The 16,673-nt window shown below is 63.6% G+C and overlaps 1 protein-coding gene across 1 annotated transcript in view; it reads left to right on the top strand.

Moving 5' to 3' along the window:
• Nucleotides 1-16,673, top strand: part of CUNH7orf50 (chromosome unknown C7orf50 homolog) — a 108,186-nt gene that overhangs the window by 45,202 nt on the left and 46,311 nt on the right. The window lies entirely within an intron of this gene.

Genomic DNA, 16,673 nt, shown 5'->3' with positions numbered 1-16,673 from the left:
GAAATCGAGCTCTCCTGTCAGCCTCCTGGGTGCACGTCTCACCCCACTGCTGGAAAGCCACGGTTCTGCACGCTGCCTTGCTTCTCTGTGGCTCCTGACCCTTCTCTTGGCTCTGTCCTTGAAAAGCTCCCGTGGTCAGTGTGTCCCATCTGTCCCCGGATGGGGGGTCAGCGGACAAGACCTGCATGGCACGTGCGACAGCCGCCCGTCCCCACGGGGCCTGCTGTTCCTGGGGCACCTTCATGTTCCAGAGGACCGGAACCCACCTCCTCTCCCGGTCAGAGCAGGACCTCCTGGTGTCTCAGACGTTGGGCCTCTTTATACGATTTGTTTAAAGAAAGGATCCTACCGCTCGAAAGAAAACGTTTGAGAACCACCCACTGACATTCCTGTGGCTGGGTTCTAAAACTACCCCTTTAGCCAGAATGCTGAGAAACTCAGTGGGATCAGATTCTCTAGGCCTGGTTTCCGTGTCTGCTGTCCCAGCCCCACTCAGCCGTTTCTCTGAGGAGCGCCGAACACCCGTGAGCCTCACCGCTCTTTCGGGTCGCAAACTCACAGGCTGTCGGTGTCTGTTACTATGTATTTGTACATTAATTAGGTCCTTCCGCCTCTGGCCGTGAATGAGTAACGTAAGGGGGCTTGCCATAAGCCATCAAAAGCTGGATAAAATAAAAGAATGAGCTGTTTTGAGACGTTGGGACGGTAGGCAGTGCGGGACCGTGGCCTCTGAGGAGGAAGCGAGTGCAGTGAGCCCCTGTTCTCACCCGGGCACCCGTCCGGAGTCAGGAGGGGTTCCTAGCAGCGCAGGATGACCGGACCACGTTGAGGGGACGGGATTGGATTTCTGGAAGCCTGAGGGAGCTGGAATTGGCAGGAGACCGGGCTGGGGAGTGGGGAGCCACGCTGAGAAAGGGCCCCCGAGGTCTGGAGAGCTGAACATGTCTGCGTGCAGAGTGCAGACAGTTGAGGCCGAGCTAGGAGCAACCAGAGGCCACAATCTGACCAGCTCCCAGAGTGTGCATCACGCTGGTCCGTGTCCTAATTCGCTGGTCGGGAGAGAGGTGTTTTTGAGCGTTTACGACAAAGAGAGACGGGGTGCCTGAGTATTTAGGCCCCTCCAGACCTCACTAACAAAGCTTAAACACAGCTCTCCAGAGAATCCCGCAGATCTACAAGGAGCAAAGTGTCCTCCAGAGTGAACTTCAGTCCTTTTTAAAAGGCGAGCCCGTGTGAAGTTCAACACTCAACAAGGGACGTTCACAACGTCCAGCATCCAATCCAGTAAAAAATTATTCTATCGCATGGGAAGGAGCGGCCCTCACACGTCAGCCGGGATGCTCTTTGTCCTGCTTGAGCCTCCTGGAGGGAGGGAGCGTCTTCCCTTCCAGGGGCTCCCAACTTCCTTGTTCGCCCCCTGCCAGCCTCTCCGGACGTGCGGGCGTGGGACTCACACCTGCCTGCCGTCCACGGCACAGGCCGTGTGGGTGTGCCAGCGCACAGAGGAGCAGAAACGGAAGGGGAGGGGTTGTTTAAGCATGGAGTGTTTTAATGGCATGTTACAGAAGCTCCTTAACCACACGACCCAAATCCTGTTTTTGCAAAGAAGTGGCATCAGCATTGAAGACAGGCTTGCAGACGGCACGCCTTGGCCGTTAGCTTGCAGAGGAACATAAAATATCCCTAAGAGTGGAAGCCATCCAGACAAAGCAGTGTTACTCAGCCCCGGAAAGAAGGGAGCCGCGAAGCCAAGACGACGCGCAGGCACCTTCGATCCAGGTTACTGCGTGAAGGAAGCCAGTCTGGAGAGGCCGCACCCTGGGTGATCCCAGCCGAGTGGCCTTCTGGGAAAGGCAGGGCCAGGGAGCCGGTAGAGGACGGGTGGGTGCCGGGGGGGGGGGGGTGTGGTAGGGGTGGGGGAGGGCAGGGGTGGATAAGCAGGGCACGGTGGGGGGGTCTTAGGGCAGTGGGCACGCTCTGTGATGCCTTAATGAAGGACACGTGTCAGTATAGGTCTGTCTGCACCCCAGGAGTGAGCCCACGTGGGAACTGGGACTCTGGGTGACGGTGACGTGTCAATATAGGTCCATCCCATCCATGTTGTGACAAACGCTCCGTCCGGTGGGGGTGTCACTGCGGGGAGGGTGTGTGGGTATTCCCTCCATTCCCTCTCAGTTCAGTTGCAAACCCAGTAAAATTGCCCTGAACAGTAAAGTTTTGATAAAAAATCAAAGCTCTCTAAGGCATGGGTTTCCTACAGCCAGAGAGACACCTTCCCTTTGCCCGTCTCCTTTCTCTGTTCAATCAAGAAAATCTTGGTTTTTGTTTTTGTTTTTTAATCTTTATTTTTGAGACAGAGCACAAGCGGGGGCGGGGCAAAGAGAGAGGGAGACACAGAATCCCAAGCAGGCTCCAGGCTCTGAGCTGTCGGCACAGAGCCCAACACGGGGCTCGAACTCACGGACTGTGAGATCATGACCCTGAACCGAAGTCGGACGCTTAACCGACGGAGCCACCCAGGCACCCCGACCAGGAAGATCTTAATATAAATGTAGCAAGAATGGTAAATGTACATTTTGGATTAAGATTAATCATTGAACCTCGTATTTTATGTTTCATATGTTACCAACCTTTCTGCAAATAATGTCAAATAGAGCAGGGGAGGCTTTAGGCACAGAGCTTTTCGCGGGCCACCCAGAGCTCCTGGCGGTGGGCACCGGCTGCCTGCCAGGCCACAGCGGGGCAGGAAGCGTCTCGTGATGCTTTATCAGCACACGGGTGACACTCTCAGACTCCGCCGATGGTGGCAAATTTAGAAAGATCAAAGCAAACTTCTTTGCTCTTGGTGCTACTTGCGTGGGCCAAACTCTCTCAGTGTTAAAGGGTAACCAGGTAAGAGCCCTTCAGGGCCAGATTATAACACGGCCATAAATTCTGTCGTTGTCGTTGTCTGACCGGGGTAGGGCTAGAGACCGGTGCCGGCCAGCGGACACGCTAACCGTGGAATCACCCATTAGAATTGAGGACCTGTCAGCCCAGTCAGATGTGTCCGGCCGGCTCCTGCCCCGACACTCACTGCACCCTGGATTCGCAGGGTTTCTTGTCGCTGCAAAGCCTTGGTTTGAGCCAAGCTCTGGAGCGTGTGCGTAAGTGGAGCCGAATGCCAGGAAGCTCGTTCTCCGCGCCTTCAGACGATCCTGTTCCCTACCCGCCAGGCACGCCCCCTCATCGCCCATCTTGCTCGTCTGCTGCATCGCCTCCCCCCCCCCCCCCCCCCCCCCGCCAACCCTCTTCAGGAACAAGCCGTCCCGGGCCTCTCCCTTCCGGCACCGCCGGGGGAGGCCTGGGTGAGGTGCTCCGGGATGCTGAGCAGGACCGGCCTGCGGGGCCCGTGGAGGAGGAGGCCGGCCAGGGAAGTCACACGGCTCTCCCCAAACAGGACCCGCTCTGCAGGGCTCGTGAGGAGCTCGTCCCCAGGCGAGCCCCCGTCCCTCTGCAGCGTTAGCCAGGCCTGCCACAGGAGTGCGGGTCGTACGCCGGCCGGCGGGCAGACGCGCTCGGGGCGGTGGCCGGGACCACGGGGGGAGCAGGGGCCGCGTCCCTCCGGGGAGGGGCTGCCCACTGGCCGGCCCGAAGCCCGGGCTGACCTTCACGACTTCATACTCGGGCCGGGCGGTCGGCAGGTCTCCCTGGCACAGAGTGGCTTCGTACGGCACCCTGGACGTACCCGGCGGGGCCACCGGCCCCAGGGAGCTGCAGGAGGCACGGCCCACCGCGGCAGCCGGGCTCGCCGCAGGCCCGTGGGCACCCTTGGCAGCCGGGCGCAGGCGGGGCGGAGAACCCCGCGGCAGGAACTTGAAGGGCATCGCCAGCCGCACGTACCGCGCGTTGAAGTAGCGGATGCGGGCCGCGAAGGAGAGGACGGCACAGCCCGGGTTGCTGGCGGCACTGAGCGAGAGCAGCGTCACCAGCACCTTGGTGACGGCGGGGTCTGGCCGGAACGCACACAGGCCGCCCCGCCAGCCTCGGCCCTTTGTGGTCAGGCCGAAGAGCCCGGACGCACGGGGCCACGCAGACGCGCAGGCGCCTGGAGAGACGCTCTGTGCGGCGAAGACGTCTTCCACCGCCGTGGAGACGCGGCTCGGGTGCCGGGTGGTTCCCGTGGGGTCACCGTGGGGTCCCGCCAAGGGGTCGGGGGCTGTGTCTGTAGGAGGGGCCCCCACCAAGGTGAGTGGGCACGGGGATTGGTGTGGCAGCCCCCTTCTCTACGCGAGGCGCCCTGGAGCAGGGGCCTGGGTGCCTGTGGCACCGGGCAGGGGTGCAAGGACGTGCCCACAACGCTTTCCAGACGGCCCCTCGGCCCCTCATCCCCAACGTCAGCAGGACCGTTCTCGGCATGAGAGAAACGCCTTCTCCGAATGAGGTTACGTCCAAGCCCCGCCCCGAAGCTTGTGCACCAGGGGCCTTGATCCCCCAACGCAGCTGGAGGACCCGGTCCGGAGCCCCGCCAGCGAATCGCGCTCACTTCGGCCGGGGCTCTGCCTCGTGGCAGAACGGCCGCAGTCCGCACGGTCGTGAACCACGTCGTCCAGCTTCTGGACCCAGAAAAATTCTGACGGACTCTGGCCTGTCTGAGGGGACCGTGCTCGCAGCGCCCCCCGTAAAGACTGAAACGTGGCGCGCCCTGGCCGCTGCCCCCAGGGCCCCGGGGGGGCCCTTGCGCTCGAGGCCGGGAGCTGTCTTACTGCCTCCGGGCTGTGAAGTCCTGAGTCGGGGCTTTAAGTGACAGTGCCGTCAGGCTCGCAGCCTTCCCAGCCGGTCCTTTGTCACAGAAATAATTCCGTTTCCGTGGACGTGTGTCCTCCCCGTTAAACTTTAGCTAAATAGCAGGTGAGGCTGCTCGTTCTTCGAAGGAAGGCGAAGGAATAAAACCGGGAAGTTGACGTTAATGGAAGGCTCCCGGGTGGGCCTGGCCCCATCGCCAGCTGTCGTTTTCTCTGCACGGCGCCCCGAGGGCCCGGCTGGCAGAGCCACGCGGTGTGGCCACCCTCGGCCAGCACGTGATTCAGAAGTAGAGCGCGCAGGTGAACGGCCTTTCTTCCCCCCACACGAGGGCGGTCTGAATAACACCCTGTTTACTAGACTCGCAGGTTGTCTTGCGCGGCGTCTTCGCGCACACAGACTCCTCGCGGGCTCTCCTTCTTGCCCCCTGACGCCCCCCGGTGCCTCACCTGTGTGACAGCTGTGGGGTGCACCGTCCGGGGGCTGGTGGGGACGCCTCGTGTGCTCGCTTGATGTGGCGCACGGACAGCTCTGCCCGCGGGCTGACCCTGCTCTGACCGCTGCTCCGCACCCCACCTCGGCGCCCCTCCTCCGCACCCCTGCTCCGCACCCCTGCTCCTCGCCCCACCTGTGCACCCCTGCTCCGTGTCCCTGCTCCACACCCCTCCCCTGCACCCCTGCTCCGCACCCCACCTCCACACCCCTGCTCTGCACCCCACCTCCACATCCCTGCTCCACACCCCTGCTCCACACCCCACCCTGACGCGATGTGAGCGCACACGTTCCCCAGGCGCCCATCTGGCCGGCTTTGTCCGAGAGACACGGTAAATCATGATGTTGTCCATTGCTGCTACTTATGGCGATGAGTGATTCCCGGGCCGCTGAGGGACCTCACAATTAAGAATAGTGGCCGGACTGAGAGGAAGTGATTCGGCATGTTAATCTTTAATTAAGGCAAATTGGGAAGCAGATCCTGTGAACATTGACCACAGGTCGGGAAACCGCATTAGGCTGTCCCCGTGTCCGATCCCTGCAGCTGACCAGTGTTCCGGGCACTTCCTGGGTCTTTGCCGGTGGTTTGGGGGGCATCCGTTGTCAGGGGCCCCCTGGCTGGTGCCAGTGCACTCTGTCATCTGATTTGGTGGCCGGGCTCTGGGTCACCCAGCCAGGAGGACGGAGGCCTTGAGAGCTCGTCCCAGGCTCGTCAGCCTGTCGACTGCTTCTCGCCTCGCCCTGCGCTTTTCTCCAGAAGCAGGGGGCCTTCCTTGGGGCCGAGGGGGCTCCAGCCTCAAATGGCGGGGCCGTGTGCCGGCCTCCACGCTTGCTCGTGTCTGTAGACCACCCGCCTGCTCGCCAGGCTGCAGGACAGCCCCTTCCCAGGCAGGGGGACATTCAAGGAAAGGAAGGCCCCAGTGTGTCCCAGCAGCACACAAAGCAGGGTTAATTCCGGGATTTGGCTGTCACAGCTGCTTTACGGTTTTGATACACGAACGTACATTTTTACAGGCAAGCGTAGTATTTTTTCCCCTTGGGTGGATACTTATAAGCGGGAACGCGAGGTTTTCTTGTTTGTTGTTAAATTTTCCGTTTGATGTGACGTTACGCGTTGCAAAGACGAGGCGTGTGGTGTGTTCCTGTGAGGAGAGTCCCGCCGTGGTGGTGTTGGCGAGGCCTCCCGTCATCCTGTCTGCGGTCGTCAGCTGTACGCTGGGTCTCTGTCGCCTTTGTCCCCTTTGTCACCTCCCGTTCACGTGTGTGTCCTTACACGTCGTTCGTTTTACCCCCACCGCCATCCCTCCATAACCACCGTCTCCCTGGTTTTTTTCTTTCAAAAAGTTTATTTCAAAAGACGGAGAAGCGTGTGAGCAGGGGAGGGGCAGGAAGAGGGAGAGAGAATCCCACGCAGGCTCCGCCCAACCCTGGGCTCCACCACAAGCCCAGAGACCGTGACCTGAGCCCAAACCAGCACTCTGAGCCACCCAGGTCCCCGCCACTTTTTACAGTACGTTTAACCTCCTTAGCTCCCACGTGTGTGTGAGTCACACAGGGCTTGTCCTCTGATTTGCCTCGCTGAGCGTGGCGCGTGGCCGGTCCGCGTGCCGGTCCACGTCACGGGTGGATGCCGTCCCACTGTGCGCGTGCCCCGTGTCTTCCTGCGCCGTGTGCCTGTCGATGCGCTCGGACTGTTTCTCACCTGCCGTGAGGCCGCCCGCGTCGGTCCGCGAGGCCGCGCTGGTTTGCTTCCCTGCTAGAACCTGCACCTCCCGCCCCTGTGCTAAAGCCCAGATCTTACCTGAGACTCCGAATTCCCTGGAGACGAGCCGACCCTCCAGGACCGCCCGTGCTTTGTTCCGGTGCCAGTTTTGGGCTGAGAACCAGGGCTTCTGGGGCCCTTTTCTGAGCCACGAGGAAGGGCTGCCAAGGTCCAGCTCCAGGGTCCCCGGGGAGCTGGCCAAGGCCAGAGCCTTGAGAATTTTGTGTCCTTTACAGAAGCTCGTGGCTGTAGCTCCTCGGAAAGTCTTCCAGGATGGGAGGAGGGTGGGTGCGCGGGGCTCCCTCATCCTCCCCGAGCCGGGCCCTGGCCGGTGGGGCAGCCTGTGCTCCCCCGGGCCGTCCCCCTGCGGCTGCCTCCGCCCCCCTGGCTGCGTTGTTAGGGACCCGCGTGCCGTGGTTGAGTCTCCCTCCCGTCCCTGGGGGCTGCGCTGGGCGCGCTCGGGTCCCTGCTTCTGCGTGGTCCTCGTCATCCCACCCTCTGCCCGGCCTCTGGGTTTTCGCTCTCGTGTTTGTGTTTTGCTGGGTCCTTTCCAGTGCTGTGCCCGTCTCACAGGTGATCTGGGAAGGACATAAGCTGCTTCTCTGTGTGGAAAGAGCGTAAGCCTTTGAGGTCAGATGGGGGTGCGCTGCGTCTCCTGGGGGGAGGTGTGTGCACGTGTGCACGTAAGTGCGTCCCCTGGAGGCAGCGTCCCGGGTGATTCCGCTGTGCTCTCAGCCCGGCTGGCCAGCGGGCACACACCACCCCCTCGATGCCCCGCGTCCCCGTGCCTGCAGCCCCATGGGTCCCACAGGTGAACCTTCGGGCACCTGTCACTCGGGGCGCCACCGTCTCCACCAGCTCGTGGCGTGGCGGGCGTGTGAGCGTGTGGTGGCCGCGTTACACGCTCTGTGTCGATCTGGTGGCAGGGAGGTGGGCAGACGTTGGGTTACAGGATGGAGCACGTCGACGGCCTCTTGCCCCGCCCGGGCCCTCGGGAGGATTCCTTCCCGCGGTGTCCTTCCCGCGGTGTCCCGAGGCGCCAAGCCCTTCTCCCTCGTGGCTCCCGCGCTCCCTCTGGCAGGACTTGGCTTCTTTAGCGCCTTCGGGTCTCGGCTGCATAAATGTTTCCATCCCAGTCTCCTGTGCTCCCTGCAGACTGGGAGCCCTGGGGCCCGATGAGTCACCGTGCAGCCCCTCCGTGGCCAGGCCCTGCGCCGCCGTCCAGCCCGGCCCGCTTGACGGAGGCGCGGCGTGGAGGGCGTGAGCTTTCGTGGACCCGTGGGCTGGGACAGGAACACGAGGGGCAGTGTGGCTGCTGGCCCACACCCTTCTGTGGGGACCTGCTGCCGGGCAGCCCCCTCGTCCCCATCCTGGTCGCCTGAAGACGCGAATTCCTGAACTGTCCAGAATGTCGCCTGTGGCCTGTGGGGAAAATAACCTCCTTAAAAGGGTGAAGAGTGAAGGTTTCTTTCCGTTTTCCTCCATTTGAGTTTCCTGAGACCTTCTTCATCTCTCCTGGACACACTTGACGTGCACACGTGCAGACACCTGCCTCCGGGAGACACACGCGGGCGCGCCCCCCCCCCCCCCCAGGGCACGCAGCTCATGCCCTCTGACCTGGAGGGAGCACCCGTTGTAACACAGTGGACGGATGCCCCGTCTCGCCTCTGTCCCCGCAGCCTTCGTGGGCACCTCTATGTCCCTGTGTAGCTGGGAGGCCAGACCACACCTGTGGAAGGGCTTGCCCCTCCTGTGAGGGCAGGCCTGGCTCTGGGCGCTCCTGTGATCTCTCCCTGACCCTGGGCACGCTTCCCCTGGGTCCCCTTGGCTCTGCAGCAGCGGGCTGGCAGAGACACAGTGAGTGGAGGGCCCCATCCTGGAAAGGCCCATCCTTTCAGTCCCCTGTGAGAAGCTTCCCCACCCCCACCCCCGGTCTGAATGGTTCTCAGGGCAGAGACGACGGGGATCTCCCAGCTTAGGGGCACTCGTTTGTGTCCACCGGAAGCCCCGGGGGCCTTGCGTTTGCCGGCACTTTCCATCTAGCGTGCCGAGGACAGCCTCTCCTCCCCAAAGCTGAGCCTGGGAGAGCTGGTTTTGCAAACCCACCCGTGGTTTGGAGATGCACCGTCCATCCACGTGGCCCTGGTGGCTGGGCGCCATGGCCCTGCCCTCGTGGGCCATCAGGGCTGTAGCTCGAGAGAACCTGTAGCTGGAGCCCGGTTGGACAGGGTTGGTGGCCCCGTGAGTGAGACCGTGAGCCCCACAGAGCATCGCGGCAGAGGGCACTGCACGGCCTGCTGTGGGGTCTGGGGCTGGGTGGGTGATCTGGAGGAGGGTGGGCGAGGGAGGAGGCACCCGTTTTGACCAGATGGGAGGGTGTTGGTGTTCCGCGACCTTACGCTGTCTGCTTCCTGCCCGTCCCAGGACCACCTCCGATGCTGGCTCTCAGGGTGCGTGTCGCCCTCTTAGGGCCAGACTGGCCATCAGACTCTTATTTCTGTCCTCCCCCATGTGGCCACTGCAGTGTCCTGTGTCCTGGACTGCAGTGTGGGACCCTCGGCACCTCATAGCCAGCCAGCCGCCTGGTGACGGGGTGCTGGAGCCACTGTGCGGCCCTGCACACCTCTCCCCTGCAGTCATTGCTCTGCCGTCACTACCTTTCACGTCCGGCCCGGCCCTCTGCTGCCCTGACCCTCCTCGGGCTCCCGGCCGAGCCTGACTGGGAGCCGCCTGCCCCCTCAGGGTCCCGCGCGGGACCCAGCCCTGTCCCCAGAGGTCAGAGGCTCGGCCCCTGGGCTTCCGTCATCGCCCTGTCCCAGCAGCAGGGGAACACTGGCGGTCTGTGGGCTGGGAGGCCCAGCTTTTCGCACCGTGGCTCTGTGATCTTGGACGAAGCGATCAGCCCGTGCGTGTACATCACCACCCGGCATCTTTATGAAGATTTTGTCAGACGGGGTGGTGTGTGGGGGCGCCCGGTTCCCTCCCGCTCACGGAGAGGATTCAGCTGGTGGGGGGACCCTTTCCTTCCACACCACACTGAGCGTCACCTGAACACAAAGCCCGCCTTGTGCGGAAGCCCGGCCGCCCCTGCTCGCGTTGAAAACTTGAACCTTCCTTCCCAGGCCTCTGGGTAGAAACGCTGCCAGGTCTGGGCTCCCAGCTCCTCCCGACCACAGTCGCGGAAAGAGCCCCCGCCCCCCGCCCCCGATTCGTGCCCCATGAAACATACACGTGCCAGATGTGGCTGCTGGAAGGCATACACTGTGCTCTGCCAGACGGAACCTTCTCCGTGTTCGTGCCCCCGCGCTAGCCACGCCTCTGGCGGCTTCAGTCTGCATCCAGATGTGTGTGCTGCCCGTGGACAAGCCTTTCCGGTTCTGTCTTCGGGACCCAGCGCTGGAGCCACTGATCATCTTTTTTGAACGACGAAGCCCTGAGCGGTCTGTTCAGTCACTTCCAGGCTGAAAGTCTAGGAAAATGAACTCTGTTTTACTTTTTACTGGAGCCAATCTACAGTATAAAGAAACCTGAGTTTTCAGAGTGAAACGTCGCTCAGCCGTGAAATCGCCCGTCCCCCGGCCGGCGGCTGAGCGGGTGGTGGGGAAGCAGACGGAGGCAGGGAAAGAAAAGGAAGCCCAGAGGGTCGGCGGCTGACTGTGCCAGGGCCTGTGAGCTGTGCAGGCGGCTCCTGTCCGTCTCCGGTCCTCCCCTCTCCGCGAGCTCCCTTGCTGGCAGCGGCCGGGCAGAGACCTCCGGTTCTGTAAGGAGGACAGGAACTCAGTCTCAGGTCGTTCCAGCCACACAGGCTGCACTGAGAACAGCATATGCTTCGGCCGCATGACCCAGACAGGTTCAAGTCGGCCTACGTACAGAGTCACCGGTGTGGCGGCCGGAACAAGTAACGCGTGTGCCTCCCAGCGACTGTGGGCACCCAGCGGATTCCACACGCTAAACAGTCCCTCCCAGAAAGCGGGCAGCGTCTGCAACTTGAAATAGGACCTAAAACCCCACCCGTAATACAGAAGAAGCGCTCACAACCTGTCTAGCCAAGGGAAAGTCCCCCGAAACCTTCCCTTGAGAGCACTCGGCCCCAGGGCCCGCGTTGGCACCACCCAGGCCCGGGCTTGGGGCTCTGCCCTCTGCCCCCCGACAATGGGGTGTGGGCATCAGGCAGCCGGAGTCCTGAACACAGAGGCGGACTGATCCCTTATTGCCCTGCGGGCCTATGCCTAGAGCCTCCCTCGGGGTCAGGCAGAGTCAGGGCGCTGTCGCCTGAAGGGCGCTGGTCACCTGTGGCCTGGCAAGGCTGGGCATGGGGCAGGTGCGAGTTTTGGAGGGATCATGGGGTCAGCACGGAGAGTCAGGAAGTGGCCTAGGGGTCCCCAAATTCCTGAAGGAGGGGGCATGCCTCAAGGAAGTAAGAGCTGAGACACGGGTTTGGACGCGTGGCTTCCCTGAGCCAGCACGGGTGGGAGACGTGACGTGCGGAGCCCTCTGCCTGTCTCCCCCCCCCAGGTGTCTGCGTCCCTTATGCAGCGGGGGGACTTTCTCTGCAGCGCCCTGCCCGCTGGGGTCACTGATAGCATCCAAGGGCCACGTGAGCTCCGTGCAAAACCCACAGAGGCTCCACAGAGGCGAAGGACGCCTCCGGGAGCCCCGCGCCAGCAAGGCTGGGGCTGGAGAGTGTTTTGTTTGAAGGTCTCTCACAACCTGTGGCCCCCACGGCAGTGTTGTTGCTGGTGAGCAGCTGACAAGGAACCGGCCTGGGGCCTCTGTTCCCAGAGACTGGGGTCTGAGGAGCTGCTTTGGAGTGGGGGAGCCTCCCAGAGGTTTGAGGACCACTGATAGGGGCTGACCTCCCCTAGAGATGGGAGACCTGGGGCCTGGAAGAGGGGGCTGGGCCACTGCCAGTCTCAGGCCTGCGTTCTCCTCTGGGCTCCCAGGGTGACGAGGTGCCTTGTCATTAGATCCCCGTGGCCACCAGCCCCCCGTCCCTGACGAGCGTGCGTGGCCGATAGGGAAGAAAGGCCTCCAGCCCCTGGTGCACAGGCGAGCAGAGGAGACCTGGGCTACGGCAGGGCCGGGCGTGCCTCCCTCGGCCCCCTGTGCGGGCGCTTGGGGGTCCGGAGCCCCTGTGTGTGACCCCAGCAGGGTCTCCAGGTTCCGAGTCCCCGTGTGCAGCCCCAGGCCTCCCCCGCCACCCCGCTTCCTGTCGTGAGTAGGTTTACAGAGCTTCCCGCAGCTATCGGAAGGATGCCTGGGGATGACGCGGCCGGTGGGTGGGCACTGCCCCCAGAAAGGGCCCCTCCTGTGGACGGTGTCGTGGGGCGACGTTCTCGTCAGTGGAATCTGGGCCCCCCTCCTTAGGCGAGAGTGAGCTCCCGGGGGGCAGTACCCGTTTCTGTCGTACGCTTTGTGGGCATCCTGCCTCCCGCGCCCATGACCTTGGGCCTTGGCGGTCTCTTCCTCTGAGAGCCCTGAGTTAGCAAGATAGCCTTCCCTGTGAACTCCCCCAGCCTCGCAGGGGAATTTCTGAGCTACTGGACGAGTGACAGGCCTGGCTGGCCACCCGCCCCCTCCCCGCCCCGACCTCCTGTCTTCCTTAAGCCGACAAAACCACGGTCCTCCCCAGCTGCTGCCACCGGGAGGGCCGGTGTGTGGCTTGGCTCCTGCCTGCGGTGCCCTCGGTGCGCTCGCTCTGTGCCGTGGCCCCCGCTGGCAGAGAGGCAGCGTCCTCCTCCGGCCTGCATGGGCTGCTGCCTCCGCTCTCTGGGGTGCCTTCCCCACTCACCCTGGCCCCCTACCTGCCCAGGCTTCAGCCGAGCCGGCCGTGGGCCGGTGGACGAAACACAGGACAAGCGTGGCTGCTAAAAGAACCACGGAGACTTACATCCTGAGTCCCTGGTCCCGAGTGGAGGGGAGAGCCTAAAGCCTTGACATTGGGGGTGTCAGGCCGGCTGCTTAGCCCCCAGGACTCCGTCCCCTCCTGTAAATTGGCAGTAATTACAGCATTGCCCCTCGGGGTCTTGGAGGGCTAAATGAGCTAGCACACCTGGACGTGGGGGGGCCCAGGACAGTCGGCAAAGCCAGGTTTCTGCCACGAGCCGGGACCCTCACAGAGACGAGGCCCCGCGTGTGTCTGAGGTGGGCCGGCCTCTGTGGCCCAGCCTGGCCTGTCCCCCTGTCCGGCCCGCTGTCCGTCTACCGCTCGGGCGCCCCAGCACCCTCCTCCTGAGGGGTCTTGAGGACTCGGCCTGTCTTCTTGTCACATCCTGGCTCTGCGTGTCTGTGGACCCGCTTGGGATCCCCGCTTGGGATCGTCTGCGCCCCGAGGCCCCGGGCCCTGAATCAGGGTTGAGGTGCAGGAAGACACGGCTCCCGGGACGGGGCGCTGGGCCGCCTCACCCCCGGGCCTGCCGCCGCCTCGTGCAGCCACGTGCCCTTGGTGCCACGTGCGGGGCCAGGCAAAGGCGGTTTCCTGGCAGGCGCTGGCGAGGAGGTAAAAGTGTGTCCGAGCTCTGCAGACACGAAGCGCACACGGGCCCTGGAGATGGGCGAGAGCGTGGAGGGGATGCCCTAGGCCCTACGCCCTCCCCTGCTCACGGGGCCGGCCCGTGGGTGAGTTGTCCCCCTGGAGCGGGAACTCACAGTGCAGGCCGCGGCCCAGCGTCCCCGTCCCCGATTCGCCGGTGCGTGTCGCTGGCCCCGTGTTGGGAAGGCGGCAGCTCGTTCCGGGACCGGCGACTCTCTGTCACCCACCCCCGTCTCCCAGGGCCCACGGTTGGGTGATGTCCTTGCACGTGAGGACACGTTCTCTGCGGGAGGGACGTCTGCCCTCGGCTTTGCCCGCGGCGGGGGTCGCGGACGTCACCGCGCCGTCCCGCGCGGCCTCCACAGGTGGCCTTCCCCCGTGCAGAACGGGCACACCCGTGTTCACGGCAGCCCCCCCCCCCCCCCGACAGCGGCCACAGGCGGAGGCAGCCCCGTGCGTGTCGATGTGTGTTGCACGAGGGGATGCGGTTACTCGGCCGTGAGGGGTGGCGTTCGGATACCGGCCCGAGGCTGGGGGGGGGGGGCGGGGCGGGCCGTACAGACGGGGCGCTCAGTGGGAGGAGCCACGTGCCGCGTGAGTCCACCGCCGTGGGTGTCGGGGGAGGGAAGCAGGTCCCTAGAGACGAAGATGAGTGGCTGCCCGGGGGAGTCACCTCTTCTGTCGCTTCCCGTAATACCAGCACTAACGACCCCTTTGTCTTGACTCTTGTCACTAAGACACCTTTCCGAGTTTGGGAATGGATTACTTGAGGCAAACGCCGCTGGCCTCCGCTGTTCTTAGGTGCGTGGAGCTTGCAGCCGCGCCCTCAGACGGCTTCCTCCTGCCTGACGGCAGCCGATCCCCGTTCCCGGGCTCTGTCCCCCTTTGCTCTGTCGTCGTCCTGCTGCTGTCCGGTCAGCAAGCGGAGGAGAGGGTGGGCCGACTACGGACTGACGCCTCCGTTCCAGCCCAGGCCGCGGCCTGGGAGCGAGCCCTGCAGACGTGTGGGCCGGCGTCTAGGGCTGGCCTGTCGCCAAGGCGGCTGGCCTGCCGGCTGCTTCCTGATTTGTCTCCCGGCTCGTGTGGCCTCTGTCACCCGCGGAATCTCACAGCAGACCCATAGCACTAAGTAACGGGGCTTTTTCAGACACTGGGGGAATCTAGGCTTTGTGGACACATCTCTCAGAGGAAAACCGTATCTGGGTTATTGTGGCTCCGACCTGCCTTCCCGTCGCAGTGCACGGCCCGCTGGCCGTGTTTGCCCGGCTCTCCCCTTGCAGATGGGGCGCTGCGGGTGGGGAGGTGAAAGGCGTCGGCCGAGGCCGGGAGGGGTGCGGGCTCCGTGCTCCTGGGGGGGGCAGGCGGGGCGCGAGGTGCAGGGGGCCTGCGGGAGCAGGCGCTTTGCAAGAGCGTTGTTCACACCCTGTGGAACCGTGGGTCGTCACAGAAGCATCTCCTTGACCCCCTCAGCGAGTGGAGGGACTCGAGGGGCAGGCCCTGTCTGTCTGCGCTGCTGTTCGGGCAGGTGTCCGTCCACCGTCCTGACAGCGCACCCGGGCGGGGATTCACCGCGACGGCCTTTCCTTCCCGGCCCGCAGGTCCCGCTGCCCGAAAGTTGCCGTGTAGCGTGGGCCACGCTGCGGCAGCTGCTGGCTTCTAGGAGAGGCCGCTGTACGTCACCCGTGTCTCAGCTCCCGCGAGGCCCGGCCCCTGTCCGGTGCCACTAGTCGTATGACCGCACGACCTGGGAAGTCGGAGGGATATTGAGCCACGTGTGACCCGGCAGGAGGGTCACGGGAACTCCCAGGTGGCCCGGGCTCTGCACAGGGAGCAGTGGGGGGCCACGGAGAGGCTGGCAGTGCCCCTGAGGGCTTCCGTCCTCAGTCTGGGGACCGCCTACAGGGCTGCCTGTGGAAATAAGGAGGCCAGGAATTTGGGAGTCCCTAGCCTAGAGTCCAGGGACAGTGGCCCAAGGAACAGTGATGGAGTCTGGGAGACAGTTGGGGGATTGGAAGGCCACTGGGATCCAAGCTCAGGACGTCTGGACCCACCAGGCATTCGTGGTCTCCTTCCTTTGTGGGGACCCGGCCCGCCTCTCCACGCCTCCGCCCTGACTCCCCGCAGGACCACTCCACCCTGCACCGCCTCCCGCCCGTCTTTTGGGTTCTGCCTCTGCTACTCACCTCTCCGTCTTGGGGCTGATGCTCCCCGGTGTGGCTCCGGCCCCCCCGGGGCGCTGGCCAGCCCGTCCTTTGCCTGCCCGCAGGCCAGGCCTTGCCTTTCGGGCATTAGCCGTGGCCGCACAGCCTGACCCCATGGCCCCTCTCAGGGGCACTGAGGCCCCTCCTGCCCTGGGTACAGGTGGGCGTGTGCTTCTGGAGGGGCGACGGGCCTGGGCACCCTGCTCACAGGCCCCCCTCGCTGAGAAGTTGGCCGCAGGTGCTGCTTGGACCACATGGACGCTCCTGGCCGTCTTTGCCCACAGCCTGCCTGCGCAGTGCCCATCCTTCCATTCCTGAGTCGGAGACGCGCTGGTTTTCTCCTTTGCTTCCTTTTCCCCTCTGCTTCCTGCCTTTTTGAGTGTCTCTGTGGACTTTTTTTCCCTTTTAATTCTTCACTGTTTGTTTGCTCAAGTTGTCCCAAACATGGCCAGGAGGAACCACTTCCAGCCGGGGCCTGGGTCCTGTCGGCACTGGGGGCATGGCCGTGGTCATCTCCGTTTGTCCTCACTGCCTAGGTCAAGGTGCCCCAGGCCCTGCTCCGTGGAGCCCTGTCCCTTTGTAGTGGCGCTCCGCAGGCTTTGAGACTATGCACGGGAGGGGCAGCCCCGCGGAGCAGAGGCCGGCCTTGTGGGGCCTTCCAGCTGGCCGTTCACGGGCAGGCCCGGAGGCCACGGGCGGGAGCACTTTCCCCTCCAGCCCCCTGCCACTCACCACCGCCTCTTTAGAGAGAGAGAGACTTTTCAGCGTTTCTTTTTAAGTTTATTTATTTACTTGGTGCACACGCGTGAGCTGGGGAGGGGCAGAGAGAGGGAGAGAGAGAGTCCCAAGCAGGCTCTGTGGGGGCCGCACAGAGCCCGAGGTGGGGCTTGATCCCACCCGTGAG

The sequence above is a fragment of the Lynx rufus genome, unplaced genomic scaffold, assembly GCF_022079265.1.
Source record: "Lynx rufus isolate CCGP_SWC_20201006 ecotype Redwood Valley unplaced genomic scaffold, mLynRuf1.p SCAF_27, whole genome shotgun sequence".
In the NCBI taxonomy this organism is placed as follows: domain Eukaryota; kingdom Metazoa; phylum Chordata; class Mammalia; order Carnivora; family Felidae; genus Lynx; species Lynx rufus.
This window is presented reverse-complemented; position numbering and strand designations above follow the sequence as displayed.